General features: G+C 43.9%; 1 protein-coding gene and 1 non-coding gene across 2 annotated transcripts in view; both read left to right on the forward strand.

The window, feature by feature from the left end:
• Positions 1 to 25671, forward strand: part of LOC126175681 (putative inorganic phosphate cotransporter) — a 165098-nt gene that overhangs the window by 41050 nt on the left and 98377 nt on the right. The window lies entirely within an intron of this gene.
• Positions 9796 to 9870, forward strand: Trnas-uga (transfer RNA serine (anticodon UGA)). Its single transcript has one exon. It is a non-coding gene; the product is annotated as a tRNA-Ser (tRNA).

Consider the following 25671-nt stretch of genomic DNA (forward strand, 5'->3'; position numbering starts at 1 on the left):
TTCACAGCACTGACGTAAAACATAATGCTGAAATGACGGACTGACGCGTGCTTGTTCCGAGAAGGATGGCGGTTTTCCTCTTCAGATATTGCGAATTATCGACAAATTACGATTAGGGCATGATGGCTCACTAAGGATTCCAAGAGCCATCCGCAGTTCTACTTGACCGGTGAAGTTACACCACTCCTGTGTGATGCAAACGCGATGGAGGTAACAGACGGCACGGCCGGAGTACTGGAAGAGATCCGTCGTCTTCGCAGGCCAACGCTGCTCAGGCAAAAATTAAAGCGCACTTCCCGGGAACTGGCGCCGGTGTCGTGGTAAGGTCAAGGACAGTCGGCCAGCACCACCTCGCTTGCAGCCTTCTGCGAACAGCCGCCGCTCCCACTCGCCTTTGTGTTTACCTTCTTGAAAGGCGAATTCAAGCGCCTGTTCTCGCGGAATCGCGAAATGCCTCTGCCTCAAGTGTGTTTCATTTGCCTTGTGCTCAGCCAGCAATAGTAAATATAGGAAGGAATACTTATGTAAATACAGACCCGCTTGCTCACCTTAAGAGGAACAGAACAGTTTTCTAAACGTGATACTATTTGCGCCAAAAAAGAGGACTATTTTTTTTCATCACTCTCCTGACAGGTTTGATACGGCTTGCCATGAATTCCTCTCCTGCGACAACCTCTTCATCTCAGAGTAGCACTTGCAACCTACGTCCTCAATTGTTTGTTGCATGTGTTCCAGCCCCTGTCTTCCTCTACAGTTTTTACTCTCTACAGCTCCCTCTAGTACCATGGAAGTCATTTCGTGACTTCTTAGTAGATGTCCTAGAAGCCTGACCATTCTTCTTGTTAGTATTTTCGATATATTCCTTTCCTCGCCAATTCGAATCCTGCCTCGGGCATGGATGTGTGAGCTGTCCTTACGTTAGTTAGATTTAAGTAATTCTAAGTTCTAGGGGACTGATGACCTCACATGTTAAGTCCCATAGTGCTCAGAACCATTTGAACCATCTGTTCTGGTTTTCCCCACAGTCCTTGCTTCACTACCAGCGGTTTTAGATAAAAGCTTTGAAAGCTCAGCTGTACTCACCAATATTTTTTAATCTCATCTGCTCACCTTCCATTCCAAAATTCTGTCTTGCCACTTGGCACGAAGCAAAAACTTTATTGGCCCATCTACCGTCGGTTCGCCGGACTACACATCTTGCCCATATACATTTAATGTTCATTACAATCGTAATTATGTCTTGCACTTTCTTTTACCTGATACAGTTTCCTGTTTTTCCATCTGCCCTAGTCGCTCCCAAAATGCATCTTTCTATTGGCCACTGAAAAATCCTTACATTTTTAGTGTTTTTCTCATTAAAAGCGCGTGTCTTACTTTAATTAGTCGCAACTGGTAACACTTTTTGTAGAACTTTGCCTTTTCAGTACCAAAAATGTAGCCTTAAACTTCATTACTAGTTCTTCCCATTTTATCAGTACTGTTTGCTTTTTTTGTCTATTTCTAGTTGATTTTGAGGCCAACTCTCAAACGTGGTACGTTAAGTTCTTCCACTCATTGTTGAAGTTGTCTGCACCATATACGAACAGTACTACAGTGTTATCGACAAAACGGATGTGTTTAGGTACGTCGCATTAACAGCTATTCTTTTTCAGGTTGGGCATCTGACAACTACTTCTAATGTTCATAGTTGTACCAGCCAATAAATCTGCTCAAATGAGCAATATTACCTGCTTGCGCTACACCTCAATAGCAACGTCAGTAGAAACTAACCACGCGCTAAGTTTGCCATCGAAAAGCAACGAATTGGAGCTATGCTCTCTCCAGCTTGCTTCTGCCGAACACAAACGGAATGGCTTAACTCTTCCCAACACGTAAGCTAAAAAGTAATTGGTTACTTGTGTATACGGAAATTTACAGACAACAGCATGTATAGCGTTGCAGTATACCTTAATGCTGGTGAACCTGTTGTCAGGAAATGTTTTTGAACAGTAAACTGCAGCTTTGAACACGTTATCGGAGACCGTCGTTTCGTAAAAAGAGGTTGTTTACAAACAGGGAGAGCATTGCACAAGAAAGCCAGCTTCATCCCACTCTTTGACTCATTGAGGTTACAGAAGCGAAAAAGTGCAATGTTACATGTGTTTTTGCCGCTATACGATAAGTACTTCTGCGAAAGAAAGTTACTTGCCAAAGAGCTGTAGTTTCGCTTCACAAACTAGAGTCCCGGAAGTTGAATGAACTGGCGTGTTTCTCCCCATCTTGGCACGAGAACTTTCGATTGGAACTGAAAAGTAGCGGTGTGTTCCTAGAAGTGTTAAGTTGCAGTTTCGCTAATTCTACAGAAATACTTCGCGTCTCAGAAAGCAAACACCTGCAGGAAATCACTTCCTGGAAGGCAAAATTACAGTCGCCATAGCTCTGAGATTTATCAGAGAGCGCACATGGCGGGTTCATAAGCAGGGAATCTCTGGGATAATGAAGTGTACACCGTCAGTACAAAACGTTTCGAGACTCTGTTACTGACGTGTTAGCGACGTCAGCGCGGTAATTATGGTGGGCGATCAAACCAACAACTGTAAACGACAGATGATTATTTGTTCAGTCTCTTGTGTCCAGGCACTGTTAAGTAGCGGATGCCCTTCCGTAGTGTGTTAACGTTGTTGTGGCAGGAATCGTAATGGAGCAACATACACAAATCAATTGTTAAAGACATTCTTCGGAATGTTTTTAAGAGGAGAAACGTGTAGCCGGCCGGGGTGGCCGTGCGGTTCTAGGCGCTACAGTCTGGAACCGCGTGACCGCTACGGTCGCAGGTTCGAATCCTGCCTCGGGCATGGATGTGTGTGATGTCCTTAGGTTAGTTAGGTTTAAGTAGTTCTAAGTTCTAGGGGACTGATGACCTCAGATGTTACCATAGTGCTCAGCGCCATTTGAGCCATTTGAACCAATACGAACCTTACAAAAAGCAACAAAGTGCAGAAATTCACATGAAGAGTCAATGCTTTAACGACGTAACCAACATTCAAGAGAGTTTCACAACGTCCCAAAAAAGAACTTTTCTGACACTTTCATGTGGTGGTATGTACTCAATAGGGGATGGAAACTAACGCAGAACACCCGAAGTATTAAAACAGCCATCTTAGCTTTTTTCTATATTTTATTAATCCAGTCTGGAAAATTTCTGGACTGACACTCTTACTTTCAGATTACAAATGAATGTCTACGTAACACTTACTCAATATGGTCATTCTTCCTTATAATTTTTCTACGACAAGAGTAAATACTTCCATACTCACTTGCAATTGTAGGGCTGCGATGAAAGCAGTCTCTCCATTGTACTCAATATCATGGAGTCTTCTATTCCCAAAAAGTCGTTGGAGAACCTCTGTCGAGTCGAGAAACAATGTAAAAGATGTAGAAGTTAGTTGAAACTCCGATTCAGTAGCGAATCACGATCGCATGACTGCACCGAGCGACGTGACGCAGTGGTAACACAGTCTAATCGGAGGACGGTAGTTCAGAGACTCAGCCATCCAGAGCTAGTTTACACGTGATTCCTCTAAATGACTTAAGGCGAATGTCTGGATCGGGGTGGTTCCTTTAAAAAGAAGACGGTGACTTTTCTTCCGCAGCTGGTGCATGACTTCATCTCTAATGACCTAAACGTCGACGGGACGTGGAAGACTAGGTCTACCTTCTTTTCAAGCTATATTTACATTGACAAGGTGACCTACAGGTCGAGAAACGAGCGGCACTCGTTTTAGCCAGTGCCCAGCTTGGAGCCAGATCGCCGATACACGCCGGTCGTATCCGAGGCGGCCTTTCCTGGTGAAAGCTGGCGCCAAGTTGAGGTCGGCCAACGCTGTCTGGTAAAATCCCCACGCCACGTTTCTGAAACGCAAGCACGTGATCTGAGTGTTGCTAACCCCGTGCACTGACGCCCCACCCGGCACTCGGTATTCTCGCAGCGTTGAGGTACTAACGGCCTTCTGCCGTACAGGTTGGGAGGAACGAGACAAGAATGGTAAAGAGAGTAGCCGTGACGCACCACTAAGAGATAAAACTATTTTTAATTTAGCGAAGGAAACAAACTCAACTCAACTTCAGTTCATATTCGTAAACAGTCTAGAAATATCCGATCGCTACTTGTATAGTTGAATATCGTCACAAAAAGATCGCCTTCTCACCCACGCCTGCCTATTTACAGACCAAAGGCGCGAGGTGTAGGTACATGGTGTATATCGGCAGATCATGCGCACGATAATAGGTTTCACGTGAAACTATATTTACGGTTGCAGTAGGCATTCTTAAAATTTTATATGTCTCCTTGCTGGTCTTTAGCACTGATGCGCTGCTAGAACGATGACCTATTCACACCTGAAACTAACTGATATGTCTCGCTTGACTCAAACACATCAACACACTATTTAATGACTCTAGTCATGAGTATAATTTTTCAGTCTTAAAAGTGCATCTAGTGTATTGCTCTTGTTGTAGGGGAAACTGCAACTCTCTCTCTCTCATGCCGGGAGACAACAGTGGCGTAACAATGTTTCATACCACTTACAGGCTTTACCTTGTATGCTTTTCTCCTATCACAAGCAATGATCTCAGGTATTCGTCAGAAGTAGGTGACATACAGTTTATTTTCGAGGGTTGTATTCGCTCTTGCCGCCCCCCCTGATAATTCCTTTACCATTCGGATTCGAACCTGCAACCTACAGGACGAGCGTCACTAGAACTCGGCAACTTTAGCAGCGCTTCCAGATAGTCGCCACTTCAAAGTCGGCTTATCTCGTGATCCGCCTGTGCGACCATTCATACTGCCTACCTGCTTGCACGTCAGTCTGGTTGCATAAATTACAGGCTGTACCGTGAGATACAATGCTGAAGTGACATTTACAGTGATAAATTTCGCAAACTGCTCAAAAAAAGGAAAAAAAAACGCTACATTGCCGTGAACAACAAATGTAAGTCACTAAACTCATCGCTGCTGGTAGGGCTTCAGCTAACTGTTGGGGCAACATTTCGATTCCCGGTAGAGTACTTGCATTCGGGAATAGGTCATTAGAGATGAAGTACATGCACCAACTGCGGAAGAAAAGTCACCGTCAACTTTTTTAAAGGAACCACCCCGATCCAGACATTCGCCTTAAGCCATTAAGAGGAATCACGTGTAAACTAGGTCTGGATGGCTGAGTCTCTGAACTACCGTCCTCCGAGTAGACTGTGTTACCACTGCGTCACGTCGCTCTGTGCAGTCAGATTGCCGTTCGGCCAGCCACATTAAGTTTACAATATATTAGCAGTCTTCGTGCCACATCAGATTCGATTAAGAACTGTTTTCGATTATTACCTCCTCCTCGTCAGAAGCAACTGACTGTTGTAGCTGCTGGGCGTTTCCTTGCAAAAGGACACGATCCATTCATTTCCTTCCCCATACTCTCACTGTCAGAGCTTCAGGTACGTCTGCAATGACCACGTCATCGCCGGGACGAAACACACAGAAGGATTTCAATCATCCAAATTTCCAAGGATAACATATCTCCCTACGTTCGCGCTTACTTCACTTTCATGTCCGAGGAGTGGAATTGCGTGTTAGTGAATGTTGTAATGCTTCCTCGGTTACGATATCGCAATGTAGCTGCCTCTTGTATAGACTGCACACGTATTGCTTTTATGCACAGAACTATGTTTCAATGCGCTATACGTTTTAGTACATACACAGCGCACGGTATTCGCTCAGTAACAAGCTGAAGCTGTGTGATTAAATTGTTCCCTGAAGTATACATTTGCAACGACGAATATGCTACATTCTTCAATTGTAACTCACCGTTCCATATATATCGGTGTTTAAAGATGTCAAGAAAAGTCGCTGTGACTACCATTAAAAATTATGAGAATTTGAAAAGCACCGGCAGTTTCAAGAGTTGTTGACTGAAAAAAAAACTTAGTTTATTAAGTGGATGAATAAAGTGCATCGGATGTAGTATGTCATCATGATCATAATTATTGACCGATGAGACTTCGGAGCCTGTTTTCTGTACTTCAGAGCATGCGAACCATTTAACGCTGCGGCGGATTGATGGATCTCTACATTGAAGTGTCCGCGGTTCGTCGTCTTGCGGTAGCGTTCTCGCTTCTCGCCCACGGGGTCCCGGGTTCGATTCGCGGCGGCGTCAGGGATTTTCTCTACCTCGAGATGACTGGGTGTTGTGTGTCTTTCATCATCATTTCATCCTCATTCACTCGCAAGTCGTCGTAGTGGCGTTAAAGAACTTGCGGAGCGGCGGCCGAACCGCCCCGCGAGGGGTCTCCTGGCCACCAATGCCATACGCTCATTATCTACATTGAAGTGAAAATGATTTGGCAAAAGTTTATTCCTTGAAAGAAGCTTACCTCCTGCAGAAGCTCCAGTAAGGAGCAAACTTACTCAGTACTTGCTACTGTACTCTCGTGCGCAGATGTTACTGTAATGAAGTAATGTACGAAGAGTAAAGAAGAGAAAACGTGCTTCTTTAGAGTACATGTCGTAATAGGGAAATGATGCTCTGTTGTCATGGACCAATTTGCGTATAAAATATAAACGAAGGGAGAAGAGGACAAATATTCCAACCACAACAGTAAGCTAGGCCTCGATATTTACGTGTCATAGTCCTCCTCCGAAGCTCAGTGTTTAGCTCGTCTGGCTGCTAAGCACAAGATCCGGATTCGATTCCCGGTACTGTCAAGGACCTTTCCGTTGGTGAGAGGGCTGGAAACGGGTACACTCAGCCTCGTGACGCCAACTGAGAAGCTGCTTGAGTGAATGGCAGCGGCTCCAAGGTCAAGAAACCCGGCAAACGGCCGGGAGTGCTGCGTGCTGCCCCCACGCCCCTCCATAATCCATCCAAATGACGCAGTTGACAAAGGCTGACACGACGGTCGGCCGGTCCCGCTTCGCTCGGGTGAACCAGAACACAGGCTTTTCTTGTATACTTGTCACTAGATATTGTATCTTTACAATCTTTTCTTCAAGACAAAAGAATTTTAAATTCAACGCAAAATATGACGAGACTTACAGTATGTTTGCAGGAACCAGTTCAAGAGTAAAAAATCAGTACTCCAAAAACTGTCTCAAGTTAGCTGGTATATAATATTTTTGGTATACGTTACTGAAATCTGATATGTTCATTGTAGTCTGTATGTTATATGTAATGTTTCTACTGCTTTGGGGCTATCTATATATAACATACAATGCAAACGTTTTAATTTCCATTAACCTGGTATCGAAAGAATGCTTCTTCAGGCAACTGTCAGCGGCGGATAAACGTTTCAGGAGATTAGTGACACTTGGTTGCACTGGAATAATTTATTAATTTGGTGCCGGTTTCGGCCACTAATCATTATCTGGTACCTGAATCAACGTTAGAAAACAGAAATGAGGAAAAAGAACCCAATGTGCAAAACGTCATATAAGGACCAAATAAAAAAAACGTAACTTAAGAAAAATTGGCAATTTTGAATTTGTAAAACTTTTATAAGCCCGTTAGTTATTAGTCTGATATTCCATATCGATCCCTCTGAGGAAACGTATCCCATATAACTCTTGCTTACTATCAGTTAGATGTGTGTGCTACATTACTTTATCCACAAGTATGGACGTGAATTATTATTATTTTTTTCGTCAGGTCTTCTGTATATTATCACTAAGGTATCCTTTATGATGTTATTGGGCTATAACACTCTTTGACTTTTATTGTTTAACTCTTGTTAGTTTTTCATATTTCCGTGGCGACGTAACTTCTCAATAATATACTGGGAACCTTAACCATAATTATTTGTTCCTATGTCCCTGTCTGTAGGGACAAATGATATATTGACTTTTACAATGTACCTAGAATTTGGCACTCCTGTTTTAATTAGTGTTGTCATTTTTGTCACAAATTACTTTGTTCACATTGTCAAGTAACGCTTACTAAATACATAGCAAAAATTAAACTATTTTTTATAATTGATGCTTGTGATTTTTGTACATTAAGAACTTCTGACTATACTGTAATTTTTGTAATCACACTTGTTTTATCTTTTGTTATCTTTGTAGGTCATGATTTATATCGATTGGACATCTTGGAGTTGTCTTTGAGGCTACAAGGGTTTTGTCTGCTCATGCTATGTTCTGACTACGTAAGGCCAGTGCATGTATGCATGAGGAAGGTTGCTGATATGTGAAAAATATTGTTCTTCTGTATTACCAATGAAGCTGGCAATTACTGCGATTATTCGGTTCAACATTATTGACGTGTGACATGCAATAGGCAATTTTTCGTAAGTCGCGTTTTTGTAATTCGTGTCTTTATGACGTTTTGCACATTGAGGTTTTGCTATCATTTCAGGTGCCATATGTGGTCAGTGATCGAAACCGATAGGAAATTGGTAAATTGCTCTAATGCAGTAAAGTGTCTTGAATTTCATGCAACATGGTATCGAAAGGTTATCTTGCCCCCATACCATTCGATACATTTGATATTGATACTCCGATATTTCTTACGGTTCTATGAAATTATATAGTAGTACTGATACCGATTACATAGGTATCGATACTTCTCATGTCGGTAATGGAACGTCCGTAAGTGAAGCCAAAGAACATATTGCAGTGGGACTGAAATATGTGAGGCGAGTTCCTATGGAAATTAGCCCCGACTAAAGTAATTTCTCAGTGCGCTCTGGAAGAGCGCCAGCCAGCTAGCAGCTGGAAGCGATGACGTAACCAACACAGCGGGGAAGTCCCGCCGTGGCCACAGGCAGCCTTGGCTTGACCCGACCTGTGTTTCCTGTCCGCCACGTGCAAACAACTGACGCGCGTCACCGCATTCCACGATAACAAACCGGGACACCGCTTAGGAGCCCGCCAACTGCCTTAGTCACACGATATAATGGTACTTCCGCGGAAAGCACGCAAAGTTTCTAACAACGCAGGAGCGGCGGCTGCTCCCTGGGGCTGGTACAGGTCGCGATGTATGCCGCTGGGTGCGCCGACCTGAGCGAGAAACCACGCCCAAAGCGTTTCTCTCTCTATGGCTGCTCCCACATGCTACAAAGCTGGCGTGAGGGACTTCTTCAGTCGTTCTGACTGGTATTTATCATGTCGAAGCAGATGAAAGAGAGACAGCAGTTGAGACTAGGGAGTTGTAGCGCATCCATATGTTGTTCAATCCATACATTGAACAAGCATCAAAGGAAACCAGGGAGAAATTTGGAAAGGGGATTAAAGATCAGGAACAGAAAATTAAAAATTTGAGCATAGTCGATGACATTGCAGCTCTAACAGAGAAGGCGAAGGATTTGGAAGAGCAGTTGAAGAAAATGGACAATGCCAGAATGAGATTTTCAATCTGCAGCGGAGTGTGCGCTGATATGAAACTGCTACAGAGTGAAAATCTCATTCTGGAAACATCCCCCAGGCTGTGGCTAAGCCATGTCTCCGCAATATCCTTTCTTTCAGGAGTGATAGTTCTGCAAGGTTCGCAGAAGAGTTTCTGTAAAGTTTGGAAGGTAGGAGACGAGGTACTGGCAGAAGTAAAGCTGTGAGGACGGGGCGCCGGCCGCGGTGGTCGTGCGGTTCTAGACGCTCCAGTCCGGAGCCGCGCTGCTGCTACGGTCGCAGGTTCGAATCCTGCCTCGGGCATGGATGTGTGTGATGTCCTTAGGGTAGTTAGGTTTAATTAGTTATAAGTTCCAGGGGACTGATGACCACAGCAGTTGAGTCCCATAGTGCTCAGAGCCATTTGATTTTTGAGGACGGGGCGTGAGTCGTGCTTGGGTAGCTCAGTCGGTAGAGCACTTGCCCGTGAAAGGCAAAGGTCCCGAGTTCGAGTCTCGGTCCGGCATACAGTTTTAATCTGCCAGGAAGTTTCAAAATGGACAATGTCTTGAAAAAGAGACAAGGGTAATGGAATGCAGGCGAATTAAATCAGGCGATGGTGAAATTACGAAATGAGACACTAAAATCAGTAGATTAGGTTTGCTATTTGGACAGCAAAATAAACTGATGACGGCCGAAGTAGAGAAGGTACAAAATGCTGAGTGGCAGTAACAAGAAATCATTCCTAAAACAGGGAGATTAGTCAGCAGAGAATAAAAATTTAAATGCTGGTAAAGTGGAGATGGGGCGCTCTCTTTTTCTTTTGGTTGCTCTAGCGGCGTGTTGCGGTACTGTGGCATCGAGATTTCAATGTGTACCAGAACTCGTCATGTACATGCAACTAAACAAAAAAAAAAAAAAATACTCGAGCAACTTTATTATTTCGAGGTGACGATTAAATAGTTATGACTACTAATTTTTAGATACCTTTCCAGCCGGCTGAAGTGGCCGAGCGGTTCTAGGCGCTCCAGTCTGGAACCGCGCGACCGCTACGGTCGCAGGTTCGAATCCTACCTCGGGCATGGAAGTGTGTGATGTCCTTGGTTAGTTAGGTTTAAGTAGTTATAAGTTCTAGGGGACTGATGAGCTCAGAAGTTAAGAACCATACTGCTCAGAGCCGTTTGAACCATACACTTCCATGTACACATTTTTCTTTGTATGTATTTATGAAATGACCATTCGCCAAGCGATTGTCTGGTGGAATGGCGTTTAATTTATTTCATTATTGACTTCAGCCTGTTGACATTTTCAAGTGGCTTTCCAATCCTATATGATATACTAATACGATTTTTTAAAATATACACTTCATAAAGTCACAGCCGTATTAAATTTGTCGCATCTCGTAGACTAAAAAGGAACACTCGATGTGCCAAATAATTACATCGTCGACGTTCACCGCGGTGTACAGGGGCTGCATAAAATGTAAACGGATAAATTAGTGAGCGAACAACATACCTGTATATGACTCGTGAACCATTTTGTTTGGTTGCGCCATTTGATTAAAATTATTAAATTGCTTTCTCCATCGTACATCATGTTACTAGTGTCTTATGACATTCAGCAAGCTGCTATTATCCTTTCTACGTCTACCCATCACCTTCGCCCAATCCGCTCCATATTTCCTCCAAGTTGTTTTCATTTTCCGTGGAAACCGCCAAGTCCCGTTAGAATCGCGATGTCTGTTGTGCAGTAAAACATAAAAGTTCTGAATTTCTTACTACCGTCTTGTGGAGATACTAGCAAGGATAATTTGCTAACCTGCCCTAGACTAAAATTAGAAATGGGTAAACATTCTACTAAGCTGTTGCGAAGCTGCTTATCTGTTGTGGAATAGCATTTCGCAATTTTTTTTAAAGGAGGGGGGGGGGGGGACTAATCGAAGCATCAATCGATTACCAAGAAAAACTGCGCATATTCTGAATAAAAAATACTTGTGAAAAGTACCGATAAACATGTAGTTTAGTTTTCTCATTGTTATTAGACTTCACGTACAGTCCTCTTCGTCAAGTGGAGTGGTGTTAACTGTCGATTACTCCCAGAATAACGAGTAAACGGTGTCTTCCTGTAGTCTTCACTTAGACGCAATGGATGATTGGGGACAGATCCGACCAGAGCTATCGATTCGGCCTGCGTATCAGGTTCCTGGCCATCGCTAACGCTTGGCTGGCGGAGCACGAAGACCAGCGGCCGCTCTGACGTCAGCAGACAACTGGCTACCGCCTCCTACAGACGCCCTACTCCGTGGCATCCCGGCATTCCTCGCAACTGTGTGTCCATCGCTCTGGTCTTTCATTCTCAGTACTGTGAAGATCCTACATGGTTACACACACACACACACACACACACACACACACACACACACACACACACTTACATTCACACTTCAACAAATGCAGTCCTACGTTTCGCTTAGTTATCTGACTAGAGGAACTGGAAGTCGTTTCGAAAAAATCTTCTGCTGAGAACAGTTGTCTCCTCCTTCCCTTCCCCGTCCCACCGTGCTGAGATTTCCCTGAAAACTCTTTCTGCATCGGCCTGCCCTGCTCTCGTGAATGTGTGGCGCCTAACCTGTGAACGGGCTTCTGGTCTGACTGGAGGTAGAGTGCAGTCTTTCGTTCGCCTCGGCACTAGCAGGGACTGAGGGAGGGAGGGAGGGAGGGTAGTGATCCCATCGCCCTGGACGCATTTACTCCAGGGAGAGAGCGCAATTACTAAATCAGATAGCAGAGCCGTTCTGGAAGGGCTGAAACGAGGGAAAAAATACCCATCCGTACCCAGGGTTGAACCCAGGACCTCCAAGGCGATATTCTAGCCCTCGTGCATAGATAACAAAAACATCTTTGATATATGGCTCTTCGAGAACTCTTTGGAAGACACTAGGTATCTGCCAAAAATCGGCAGTGTTTTGGTGGATCAACGCCATAAAATGTGGCGAAATATGACGCAAGCTTGAAAAATCTTCCGTTTTCATTCTCGAAGATCTGCGTGCAGTGGACATACAAGAACCTCGTGTCAGATTCTTGCTTCCACGTCTGTCGTCCAACTGTTAAAAATCTTCACTTGTTTTTCCCCTCTAAGATTTGAAGCATGTGTTTTGCACTGTAGTGGGATGTGAGCTGTAATGAAACTTTCTTCCAAAGTACAACTGCGTGTGCCGGCCGTTGTGGCCGAGCGGTTCTAGGCGCTTCAATCTCGAACCGCACTACGGTCGCAGGATCGAATCCTGCCTCGGGCATGGTTGTGTGTGATGTCCTTAGGTTTGTTCGGTTTAAGTAGTTCTAGGGAACTGATGACCTCAGATGTTAAGTCCCACAGTGCTCAGAGGCATTTGAACCATAAAACTGCGTGTATGGCTGGGAATCGAACCTGGAGCTTTGACTTTCACTCGCAGTGTTCTTACCAACTTTGTGACCAAAGCCAGGCTGACACACTGACACTCATTTTCAATCTGAACCAGTTACGTTATGGAATATGGAAGTAGCTCGAGTTCCTGACAAATTAAAACTTCGTGTCGGGCCGTAAGAAACACACGGATAGGCCGCTGGCAAGTCAAGTCGAAGTCTGTTTCATGTGCACAGTTTGGCAGGTAATTACACTCGTAAACATGAAGCCGTTGCTCAGTCGTTTTGTCAGGGGTAGCGACATTTAACACTCGCGCCGTTGCAGCCGGCTGTATCTTGCACGTTAAAGACAGACTTATTTTCGATATAACACACAGATTTCAAATTACTGCAAATCTTCTATTTCGATCGGATCGGTATGCGCTGAATCAACTCGTTCTGGGGTTTATTACGTGGCTCAGCGTTTGTCAAAGCACAGAAAAAGAAGAAATGAAAATGTAGGTTTAATGTCCCGTCGACACTAAGAGACGAGCTCTAGCTTGGACAGTACTAGGATGAGAAGCAAATAGGCTGTGACCTCTCGAAAGGAACCAGCCAATCATTCGCTTTACTAAATTTAAGTTAACCACAGGAAACTTAAATCTAGATGACCGCACGGGGATTTGAACCCTGCTCCTCTTGAAAGCAAGTCGCTCCTTTTGCGTTTGTCTTAGTTTAACGTACTAGTAAACACGATACATGAACCATAAAGTAATTTCTAAATCTGAATTCTAGGAACATTGTGCTACAACGGACGTCTTTGTCATGCACAACATATTGTGGGTTTAGCTAGAAACATGTGCAACTTCTATTGTGTACTACTGGTCATGAGTGTTAAAGAAGAATGAACAGAAAGAGACACCGCGTGAGGTATTTCGGCAGCGTTTCGTTCACAGTTCTACCCATAATCGCTGAAGATCTGTACGCGGAAAGGAACGCACAAACTGTTAGCAGTCTACAAAGGTCTTGTTGGTGGGTTTTTATTTTGACTATTATATTGATATTCGAATTACATGCTGCAAGATGAACGCAAATGATCAACTCGTGGTATGAGAATATTCGCTGTTAAGAGAAAATAAAGTGAAACGATGGAGTGGGTTGATGTGGCAAAAAGTGAGAAAAGGCAATATGAGAATACTTACACTTCAGTGACCGTGGAGGAGTTAATTACTGCCTAATTAGCAGCGAAAGCGGAAAACTGCGAAAGCGTGCACAAAAGCTGGTTCTGCGTCATAGATAAGTGTCTCCAGAATTGTGACTGACAGAACTTATGGCCTTGCCGAGAGAGGTGTATGCCGTGAAGGGCAGCGGTGCATTTCAGCGATACATTACTCACGGTATTCCCAGATCGTGTTTACTTATTACTTCGTGTTCGCTTCCCTGGAGAGCAAAAAATATTAGGTTGGTATGTAAGTTCGTAGCGTTTTTGTTTTGCGAGTTGGTATTCTGGTTGCTATGGGTTTATTTATGACTGTTATTTTTATTTGTAGTTAACTGTTACTATTTAAGTTTATAGCGTTTCATTTTGTCATTTGGAGATAGTGTGCCGCGCGGTCTGGGCGCCTTGTCACGGTCCGTGCTTCTGCCCCAGTCGGAGGTTCGAGTCTCGTGCATAGGTGTGTGTGTTGCGTAAGTTAGTTTAAGTTAGATTAAGTAGTGTGTAGGCTTAGGGACCGATGACCTCAGCAGTTTGGTCCCATAAGACCTTACCACAAATTCCCAAATTTTTGGAGATAGTGAGTGGAGCTGTGGTCGTTAGAATAATGGAGTTCAAAGTGGAGAAATCAGAACATTTCCGACATATTCTTCTGTTCGAATTCAATAGAGGGGTGAAAGCAGCTGAAGCCCTCGGAAACATTTGCAACGAGTGTGAGGATAATGCCACTGAACAGAGCACAGCAAGAAAATGCTTTCCTCGTTTTAAGCACGATTGTTTTGACATTAGTGACTCTCCACGTTGAGGAAGGCTTTCGGGGTTTGATGAGGATCGTTTACACTCATTAATCGACAATGATCCACATCAGTGAACTCGATAACTGGCAGTGATAAACTGTGGTCATTCACCATGCTTCGGCATAAGCATGCAGTGGGGACGTTGCAAAAATCAGGTGTACAGGTACCGCATCTCTAAGCCAAAATCACAGAAATCAATGAGTGGTCGTAAGTGCATCTCTGCTTGCTCGTCATCAATTGCCTCGTGAATAACACCGACCTTTCCTATCTTGTATCGTTACTGGTGACGAGAAATGGCGTCTCTATGCTAACACTAGGAAAAGAAAGACATGACTGTGCCCAAACAAAACTGCAACTCGCCCTACAGAGACTTGCGAACATCCACAAAAAATAATGTTATGCATCGAATGGAACAGTGACGGTGTAGTGCGCTACGAATTGCCTCCCCGAGGGGTAACCATAACTGCTGACATTTATTGTCAACAACTGAGATGTCTTACAGACGCAGTCCAAACACAACGACCAGGAAGCCTGCGTGAAGCGATGCTACTGCACAAAAACGCCAGTCCGCATTCTGCTAGACTGACAAAAAACACACTACGGGAATTGGGTGACAGTCACTCTGTAGCTACCTTATTCACATGATTTTGCACCCTCATATTTTCACTTTTGCCGCTATCGAACAACATTCAAGAACTTCCTTTCCGTATAAAAATGCGCTCCGAACCAGGCTGGAGGAGTTGTTCGCCTCAAAACCATGTGGTTTGTACAGTCGCGGAGTCGAAAAGTTACCCCAGTGTTGGCAGACAGCTGAGGAGAATATATTATTGATATTAAAGTCTCTGTTACGTGTATCTGTTTTTATTAAACTTAGGGAAAAACGCTACGAACTTATATTGCAATGTTGCAAGTATTCCATTTTTCATTTGCCCTGGATAGTCGAGATCTCTCTTACTGTGCCGAAGCGTAAAGCGGCGCAGATGTACCTTCTCGCCAGGCGCACACTTCGCTGTCTAAGACCATATACTCACTTCCATATTCAACAAGCAGCGTTACGGTGTCGCAGGAAGGTTCCCTGGAATTACGCGAGTGACAGTTTGGCAGCTCTTCTCACTTCGCTTCTTGGACGCAGCAGACGGCTACGCAGTGCGCACAGAAATTTCCGGGCGGCGTGTCCTTGGCGGAAGGCGCTACTATTGTGCGGGACCGAGATACAGGTGAGCTGCCGTCTATATCTGCGCCACCTCGTCTGCTCTACTTGGCCTCCCGACGACGACCCACTTTCGTATGACCACGCATGTGCGCCGCACGTCTGCATCTGGAGCACTTGCTGCCTGTACAAAATAAACATGTGTGTGCTGTGGGGGGTGGGGGGGGGGGGGGATCTGCAGCGAATTGGCGCATGGTGCAGGGAATGGCAATTGAATCTCAATGTAGACAAGTGTAATGTGCTGCGAATACATAGAAAGAAAGATCCCTTATCATTTAGCTACAGTATAGCAGGTCAGCAATTGGAAGCAGTTAATTCCATAAATTATCTGGGACTAGGCATTAGGAGAGATTTAAAATTGAATGATCATATAAAGTTGATCGTCGGTAAAGCAGATGCCAGACTGAGATTCATTGGAAGAATCCTAAGGAAATGCAATCCGAAAACAAAGGAAATAGGTTACAGTATGCTTGTTCGCCCACTGCGTGAATACTGCTCAGCAGTGTGGGATCCGTACCGGATAGAAGAGACAGAAGATCCAACGGAGAGCAGGGCGCTTCGTTACAGGATCATTTAGTAATCGCGAAAGCGTTACGGAGATGATAGAAAAACTCCAGTGGAAGACTCCGCAGGAGAGACGCTCAGTAGCTCGGTACGGGCTTTTGTTGAAGTTTCGAGAACATACCGTCACCGAGGAGTCAAGCAGTATATAGCTCCCTCCCACGTATATCTCGCGAAGAGACCATGAGGATAAAATCACAGAGATTAGAGCCCACACAGAGGCATACCGACAACCCTTCTTTCCACGAACAATACGAGACTGGAATAGAAGGGAGAACCGATAGAGGTACTCAGGGTACCCTCCGCCACACACCGTCAGGTGGATTGCGGAGTATGGACGTAGATGTAGAAGAGATGTTTCTGAAGATCATTGCTTGACCCAAGAGGGTTTACGACGTACAATCAGCTCCCAGTTGTTTGGCTGCGGCAGCAGTGTCTTGATCGGAAAAAATTAACAGCTTCAATTTACAGTTTGCACTAATCAATGAACGTGACGAGATCACCTGAAGGCAAAGGCAATCCAGTATCTGAAAATAGGCGGAAACCAAAACAGTCTGTGGTCACAAATTTGCATACACAGTTCAATAAACAGTTTAGAGTCATCCCAAAACTCCCGTAGTCAATCTGCGAGACATGTATAATATCTCTTTCCATAAGAGGCAAAATAAAAGAAAATATATGCTCTGACAGTTACGGAATGAATTCACACGCGCACCGATTGAGGAACAGATTGTTCAATCTGTTCCTCAATCGTTGCGCGTGTGAATTCATTCAGCAGCATAGGGTATTTGATGTTCAGTGACAGTCATAGAGCATATATCTTCTAGATAATTAAAAATCTTTACCTTTTCCTTTTACTTTAGGTTCGGACTTGTACGAACAAGGAAATGGAAGTATACGAACGCAGTATTGCAAAGGACGTCTTCAGTTTATCATTTAAAAAAGTCACCTGCAAGCCATGGGAGCTTGTCTGAATCTCGACTGGCTTAGAGTACAGTGGGTGCTGCAGGAAAACGATATCAGGCGGTCGCTTCAGGCGACAATGCCTCGTACTGTTCACGGGACACGGCTATAAACCATTGTCTTCCACTGCGTAGCATTTTACGACCTGCCGTTGTGTGCGTTCGACTTCAGTCTACCGCTTTCAAAAGTAGCTGCAATCCGCAGCAGCCCATATGTAAGGTATGGGCCGTGTGACGACCAAAGGAACTGCTCGTTGCATCAGCAGTCTTAGCTAGAAAAGAGGGAGCTTTACAGCCACTTTTTCTCCTGCACCTCCCACACCCGTGCAGTTTTTCACTGCGACTCCATTGCTTCCTCGTCTCAAAATAGTCTGTTCCGGATTCTCTACCGTTGGTGTAGTTGTGAGCAGCGGTGTAACTAAAGGAACTGGCGCCAATGGAATTCGTGATGTCCCCACCCTCCCTCGCTGCAGACATCTCCCTAAATTTTGTTTATTAAACGGACGATGCCCCTCATAAATGTTACCCAGGAAAATGTACGTAAACACTAGTATTATGCTCTGTGAAGGGCAATCGATTATGTATAGTTACCTCAGCTGTGTGTGTGTGTGGGGGGGGGGGGGGGGGGGAGAGGGGTGATTCATCGTGATTTTAACACAGACCGGACCTTCACCACTGATGGTTTCACCAACTGAAGAAGGCTCAGAATTTTGCCTACCCACGCCAACTCTTACTCAGCGGCATTCTGTAAAAGCTCCCTATACCGTTTGACATAGCATTATGTACACCAGAAGACGCAACATAAACGTTGTGTGAAACTCTGATCGACTTCAGTAAATATAGCTATTTCGAACTATTACACTTCTCATTCAGCTTTATATTTTAAAAGTTGCCTATGTGTAAACAGCTGTCTTATACAGTTTGAATGGTCAGTAAGTAATGTAGGTCTGGTACTATTTGTTATAATTAAATATCAGGTAATGACACATCGATGGCATTAACTTTCAGAGCAACATAAAACGAATATTAATGCCAATAATCGTGTAAATTCACCACAGCGTAGCGGGCAGAGACATGCATTTGCGGAACATCAGAGAGTAGATTGGCCTTCTGGTATATGCTAAAATTTTTTTTTCTATTTTCGCGTTCCTAACAGATTCTGATACTTCCCCAGCAATATTCCATGTTATTTACACATACGAGCATGGCCTCTTGAGAATGGGATTAAAAAACGAAACACGAAATTGCTGCAAGTGAAATGAGCAGCATTGATATGCATATTCTTCTTTGTCACAAATACTAGGCTGTTTTTCCGGCCAGAGTGGCCGATCGGTTCTAGGCGCTAGTCTGGACCCGCGCGACCGCTACAAAGGGGTTCAAATGGCTCTGAGCACTATGGGACTTAACATCTATGGTCATCAGTCCCCTAGAACTTAGAACTACTTAAACCTAACTAACCTAAGGACATCACACAACACCAAGTCATCACGAGGCAGAGAAAATCCCTGACCCCGCCGGGAATCGAACCCGGGCGTGGGAAGCGAGAACGCTACCGCACGACCACGAGGCGACCGCTACGGTCGCAGGTTCGAATCCTGCCTCGGGCATGGATGTGTGTGACGTCCTTAGGTTAGTTAGGTTTAAGTAGTTCTAAGTTCTAGTTAATGAGTACACAGTATGGTTTGAGAGTAAATCGGAGAAAGACGAAAGTAGAAATGAGAACAGCGAGAAACTTAACATTTGGATTGATGGTCACGAAGTCAATGAAGTTAAGGAATTCTGCTACCTAGGCAGTAAAATAACCAATGACGGGCGGAGCAAGGAGGATATCAAAAGCAGACTCGCTATGGCAAAAAAAGGCATTTCTGGCCAAGAGAAGTCTACTAATATCAAATACCGGCCTTAATTTGAGGAAGAAATTTCTGAGGATGTACGTCTGGAGTACAGCATTCTATGGTAGTGAAACATGGACTGTGGGAAAACCGGAACAGAAGAGAATCGAAGCATTTGAGATGTGGTGCTATAGACGAATGTTGAAAATTAGGTGGACTGATAAGGTAAGGAATGAGGAGGTTCTACGCAGAATCGGAGAGGAAAGGAATATGTGGAAAACACTGATAAGGAGAAGGGACAGGATGATAGGACATCTGCTAAGACATGAGGGAATGACTTCCATGGTACTAGAGGGAGCTGTAGAGGGCAAAAACTGTAGAGGAAGACAGAGAGTGGAATAGATCCAGCAAATAATTGAGGACGTAGGTTGCAAGTGCTACTCTGAGATGAAGAGGTTAGCACAGGAAAGAAATTCGTGGCGGGCCGCATCAAACCAGTCAGTAGACTGATGACCCAAAAAAAAAAAAGTTCGAGGGAACTGATGACCTCAGAAGTTAAGTCCCATAGTGCTCAGATCCATTTGAACTAGGCTGTTTATTTCGGAATATGTCGAGTTTCCGAGGATGTGGTGGGGTAGGAACATAAGAGGGCAGTTTTAATATCAACACAACTCCTTACGAGCCATGTCAATAGGCGCGCTAGAGACTTCCTGCCGTCGTTTCGACGTCTTGGAAGTGAGCGGCTCGGCGCAGTTGTTAGCACACTGGATTTGCATTCGGGAGGACGACGGTTCGAATCCACGTTCGGCCATCCAAATTCTGGTTTCCCGTCATTTCTATAAATCGTTCCAGGTAAATGCCGGGATAACTGTTTTGAAACAGCATAGCCGGTTTCCTTCCCCATCCTTGAAACTTTCAGAGCTTGTTCTTAGTCGTCAATGACATCGATGTCGACGGGACGTTAAACCTTAATCCTTCCTTCCTTCCTTCCTTCTGACGTCATGAACGTTTGCCAAATAAATTATCTGGCAGTCGCGAGAGGCAGGTTAGGGAAGCCCCTGACTGGCGCGAAGAACTGCGCTTTCCAGGTCGGCTCCAGGTGTGAGCCCGTGACCGGTGACGTCACAGTGGGCAGTAGAGGACTCGGGTAGGTGCTGCGGCATCCTTGGTGCGCCATGTCGGCTCGGCCTCGTGCCGACCCATCACAGGTTGGGATCCCGGCGGACACGTCCTGCTCAGGGACGACGTGGGAGCGGCGGAAGAATCACTTGCGAGCGCCATTAGCCACTTGTTGCAATTGGCCGAGCCGCCGCCGTCGCTTCTGTCTCTTCGTTTGCGGCGGAAGAGCGCGCACCTCCTATCTAGGTCGCCCGCTGGGGGCTCACCTGCGTGGACGCCAGAGCGAAAGTCAGCCGGAGCTCATTCTGCGAGCGTCATTAGGCAGAGAGCGTTGCGCTCTGGTTACTTAACCTTCAAACTGAACACGTGCTTTCTTTTGGGCATAAATAAGAAGCTTCCGCTCCCAGTGTCGATCTCATTAAAAGCGTTTTGGGAATATCTAATAAAATACGCGTTTGTCTATGTTGAACTTGATGTCGAGGGCCTTAATGCCGAGGAAGAAAATAAATAATATCGAAAAAGATATATCGAGACTGGCAGCGGTAGTCAGGGCTTTCCAGGTAGTCTTGAGGAAGGCAGCCGTGTCCGCTGTCAAGTTGGTGCTATCACTCGCATACTGGCTGTGCCGCCCTTGGCACGTATTTACAAACCTGAGTGGGCGTTCCTCTCAGTAAAACAGGAAAGTAAGTCCATTTAAACATAAGCCTGAAAATGCTTTTTCTTACTAATTAATGTAAGTTTATTCAAACTGTTCGTTGAATAATATGTATGACGATGCTGCAGCTTCCTCTAGACTTAATGACGACAGTGAAAAATTCAGCCGGCCGGAGTGGCCGAGCGGTTCTAGGTGCTACAATCTGGAACTGCGCGACCGCTACGGTCGCAGGTTCGAATCCTGCCTCGGGCATGGATGTGTGTGCTGTCCTTAGGTTAGTTAGGTTTAAGTAGTTCTAAGTTTTAGGGGACTGATGACCTCAGATGTTAAGTCCCATAGTGCTCAGAGCCATTTGCCATTTTATAAAGGAAGTAGAGCTGAAAACCAATTATCAAATGACAAAAAAATTGTAATCAATAGATTACAAAACATGCTAAAAATTAATAACCAAGGTTTTTTCTTTTTTAACTGCCACTGAATGAAAAGACTAGATGGAAAGCGAAGGAAATTAAGCGAAGATTGAAAATTCCCCCTAGTAGCTGTCCAATGTAAATTGTGGTTATAAGGGTATTCTTCGTACGGCAATGAGATGTAGAATTTTAATACTAAAAACCATTCTTTCTTTCAAGAGTTAACAGAAAATGTCGAACACTTACATTTATGGGGTAAGGCTTTCGTAGGTGTGAAGAAAAAAAAATTCTAGATGACACATTACGTCCAAAACCGGGTTCATTGTTAACACAAGAAAAATTCATAAAGATAAGTACTGAAGTAGACTGTAAAACTACCTTTCTAGATGGTATGAGTTTTGACAGACTGTTGTAGGGGGGGGGGGGGGGGGGAATAAATAGAGAAGCTGCGGTTTCTCAACGAGCAAGGAGGGATGCATGTTGGGAAAACCAGGAGGGGCAGAAAAATAAGAGTAGATCAGGGAATAGTCAGGAGTGGAAGATGTCATTTATATTACAAAATCGCTAAACCGATCTATGATGCCCTGTCCCACACGAAATGATGAGACACACTGTTTATCGCTCATTAAATTTTTACTGGAACATCAGACACGACGTTTCAATTTATTAATTTTTAATACTAGATCTAGTCGCAACACATTTTGCGGACAGCGTCTATACATATCAGTGAATGTGCTTGCAAAATTGCATCATTGTACGACATATTGTTCAGGAGATATGATGCCATAACATTGATACGCGTGAAAAACTAGCTTTTGCTTCAAAAGGAGCCCAAATTAACCAGGCGATATTCATAGAGTGCTTGATAATGAGAGCCCTTAGCAATCTCGAATAAACTTTAAACGTAATTCCAAACCTTTTCCTATTTTGCTCCCGCATACATGCTTAACGTCAAATATTTAATGTATTAACTCATTTGTTAAATAATCGTAAGTTTGAAACTGTTTTATACATCGAAGTTTAAAGACTCGGGGCTGGTTGATTCAGTGGTTTGACTATTACGGAAATAGAAAGGTGGTGGGCTTGAAATGTAGCGGGACGAATGGATGGCAGATGGGCCATGGAAGTTGTCTGCTGGACTGCAAGAGGTAAGGAAAGACAGACAGGAACCAAACAGTAGGTGAGAATGAGCTTACAAAAATTGTAAGAGCATACGTATCGCTGGAGATAGTAACTCAAGGCAAAGTCTGTTTAGAATTGAATGTCGATTGGCCCATGGCCCATGATGGCGAGTGGTGGTGGTGGAAGTCTAACGCAGAAGCTTTCGCGGATAGTGCCCTTACAGACTGAGCTCTCACAGCTTCAATTCTGTTAAGTGCAACAGCGGTTAGTCTGGTTGGTACTACATGCTCTCTACAGTTAGGATAAAATAAATGTGCCTTGGGCAGTCAGTCAGGCTTTGTCTGAGACAGGATACCAGATGTACACTCCACCCGGTCCTATCGTGCGAAGTACTGTGAGCGGCTGGCTGTGGCTTCTAGCGCTGCGCTGGCTTTCTCTGCAGCAGAGGCCGGAGATGTGGTCCACCGCCTCTGCCAGGAGGCGACCTGCGCCGCTCCCGTTAGCAAGTGTCGCGCGCCACCAGTATCGACACCTCTCTCTCTCTCTCTCTCTCTCTCTCTCTCTCTCTCTCTCTCTCTCTCTCAAGAAATGCTATTGCCTAGCAGAGACCAAGTGCAGAGAATGCAGCGCGTCTAAATGCAAGCACCAGTGAAAAAGTGTCTAAAGAAACTGAAGTGCTAATTTTCAAAGATAATAAATGTTCTGTTTTTTATGCTCTTGAAAGCTCTCTATTCGTAACTAAAAAGTTGCACCCGCCAAACTTTCTTATTTCTAAGGTGAAGAGTCTTAGGTGAACGTATGGACAGAGCGAAGGCAAGACTCGCTAGATATAACACAATGCTTTTATGCCCGAATTTTCCCAGTCAAAAGAAGAGAGGGAGATGGGCGAATGAGGTGTCCAATTTAGCCAGCCAGGTTTGCAAGCACAGAAAAAACTTCTTAATTAATCGGGGCAATTAAGAAAGCCTAGTTAATGGTTTTAGAGAAAATTGAAATATTTCACGGACAGCTGCTGCTAGCTACGTAAATGAGCTGTCAAAAATTTGAGCACTTGAAACATTAGCTCTTTTGCGCTTAAAAACCTAAATTGATGTAAAAATTGTGTAGTTCTGAATGTTGAGAAAATAAAATAAAAAAATGAAATTATAGCATAAATTGAAACTTCTGTGCTTTCTCTTGATCTACATACTCTTAATTATAACACAAATGGATAATTAAATATATTTCATGCTTTCTGAACAACCCTTGAAAATAAGGAAACGAAAAAAACGAACATATATTTTGTGAAATGACATGTATAAAAGTAACAGATAAAGTAGATTAGAGAAACATTCGACGCACTCATATGCTGTACAGCATTTAGAGCACCGTTCAAAACATTGGTCAAATGTTACATATTTTCATTTCTTATTTTTACACAAACCGTTTCACAAAACATTCACCCGGCTTTTTTTATTTTTCATTGTCTTAAATAATCCTACACAATCAGAGGACGCAAATAAGTAACGTGACTCTTCATAACTTCTCTTTGCAGCTTTTATTACTACGCGAATTAATATACAGAGTTCCTTCATTATTTGATCTGAGAGTTTGCGTAAACGGAAAATCTTTTGATTTTGAAGAAAACGTGTTGTCACATTGATCATTTCCGTAGATATGATTGTAAATCTTGTTAGAATGACCAAAAAAAAAAGGAAAAAGTACAGTACGCAGTTAAGCTAGTGGTGGCTCGGCGTTGGGGTGTATATTTAACTATAGACGTCACCAAACTTTTTCATTCACGTCTGCTGACTGCAACTATTTCTGTACCATGGTTCAAACAATGTTAAATAAATTGTTTGAAATGTTTCACGTTACAATCAGCATTATCTTCCTGATTCGAAAGCAGTTTTCTACGTGGTGGTCAGGTATTCTCGAGAGGAAAAAAAATCTCTCAGAATGGAGCAAGCTTCGTTGCAGAGTGGTTATCACAGTATAATGGAAAATTTCCAACACTTGTAGGTATCTGGTGAGGACTAGTTTCCCTGTGACTTTAAAAACAATTTTCTCGCGGATACATTAAGAACAAAGGAGGCTCCAACACAGCGGAAACGAGATCTATCGAAATTACAGTCAACAAAGTGCATTTGAAAACTATTTTCTCAGATATCATCATTTATTTTCACAGACTTTCAATTAGCGCAAAGGAGACCGTCACTTAAACGAAATAAATACAGGGCGTTTCAAAAAGAAAGAGCAGATTTCAAACATTTATTTCTCAAAAACTACAAATGATAGAAACACAATTCCAACGGTCCTTCACTCAATATGAGTACCAAATGTTACACAACAAATATCAAAACTGTACCTCAATATGAGCACCATTTGTTACACGACAAATATCAAACCGGTATCTCATTTCTTGCCACACACGACGCAACTGGTCTTTAGTTACCGAATTCACGGCCGCAACAATTCGATGTCGTACCTCTTGAAGAGTAGCGGGCATAGGTGGGACATAAACACAGTCCTTTATGTACCCCCACAAATAAAAATCGCAGGGAGTAAGGTCTGGTGACCTGGGAGGCCACAGACGATGACATTGATCTTGTGCTCCTGCTCTTCCAATCCACCGTCCTGGAATGGTGTTATTTAGGTACCGTCGTACAGGTTCAGAGAAGTGTGGTGGGGCGCCATCTTGCATGAAGATGAAGTGATTTGAATCTTCCTGAAGTTGAGGAAATAGCCAGTTTTCTAACATGTCCAGGTAAATGGTTCCTGTGATAGTTTTCTCCATGAAAAAGAAAGGTCCATAAACTTTGTTTACCGAAATTGCACAAAAGACGTTAACCTTTGGTGAGTCTCTTTCATGTTGAATAACGTCCCTCGGAGTTTCACTCGCCCAAATTCGTACGTTATGCCGATTAACTTTACCAGAAATGTGAAACGTTGATTCATCTGAAAAAATTAATCGTTCGGCAAAATTGTCCTCTTCCATGTCCTGTAGAATTGCAGTTGAAAATTCGAACCTTTTGTTGTGGTCGTCAGGACGCAATGCTTGCAATAACTGCAGTTTGTACGGCTT

The sequence above is a fragment of the Schistocerca cancellata genome, chromosome 3 (genome assembly GCF_023864275.1).
Source record: "Schistocerca cancellata isolate TAMUIC-IGC-003103 chromosome 3, iqSchCanc2.1, whole genome shotgun sequence".
Taxonomy (NCBI): domain Eukaryota; kingdom Metazoa; phylum Arthropoda; class Insecta; order Orthoptera; family Acrididae; genus Schistocerca; species Schistocerca cancellata.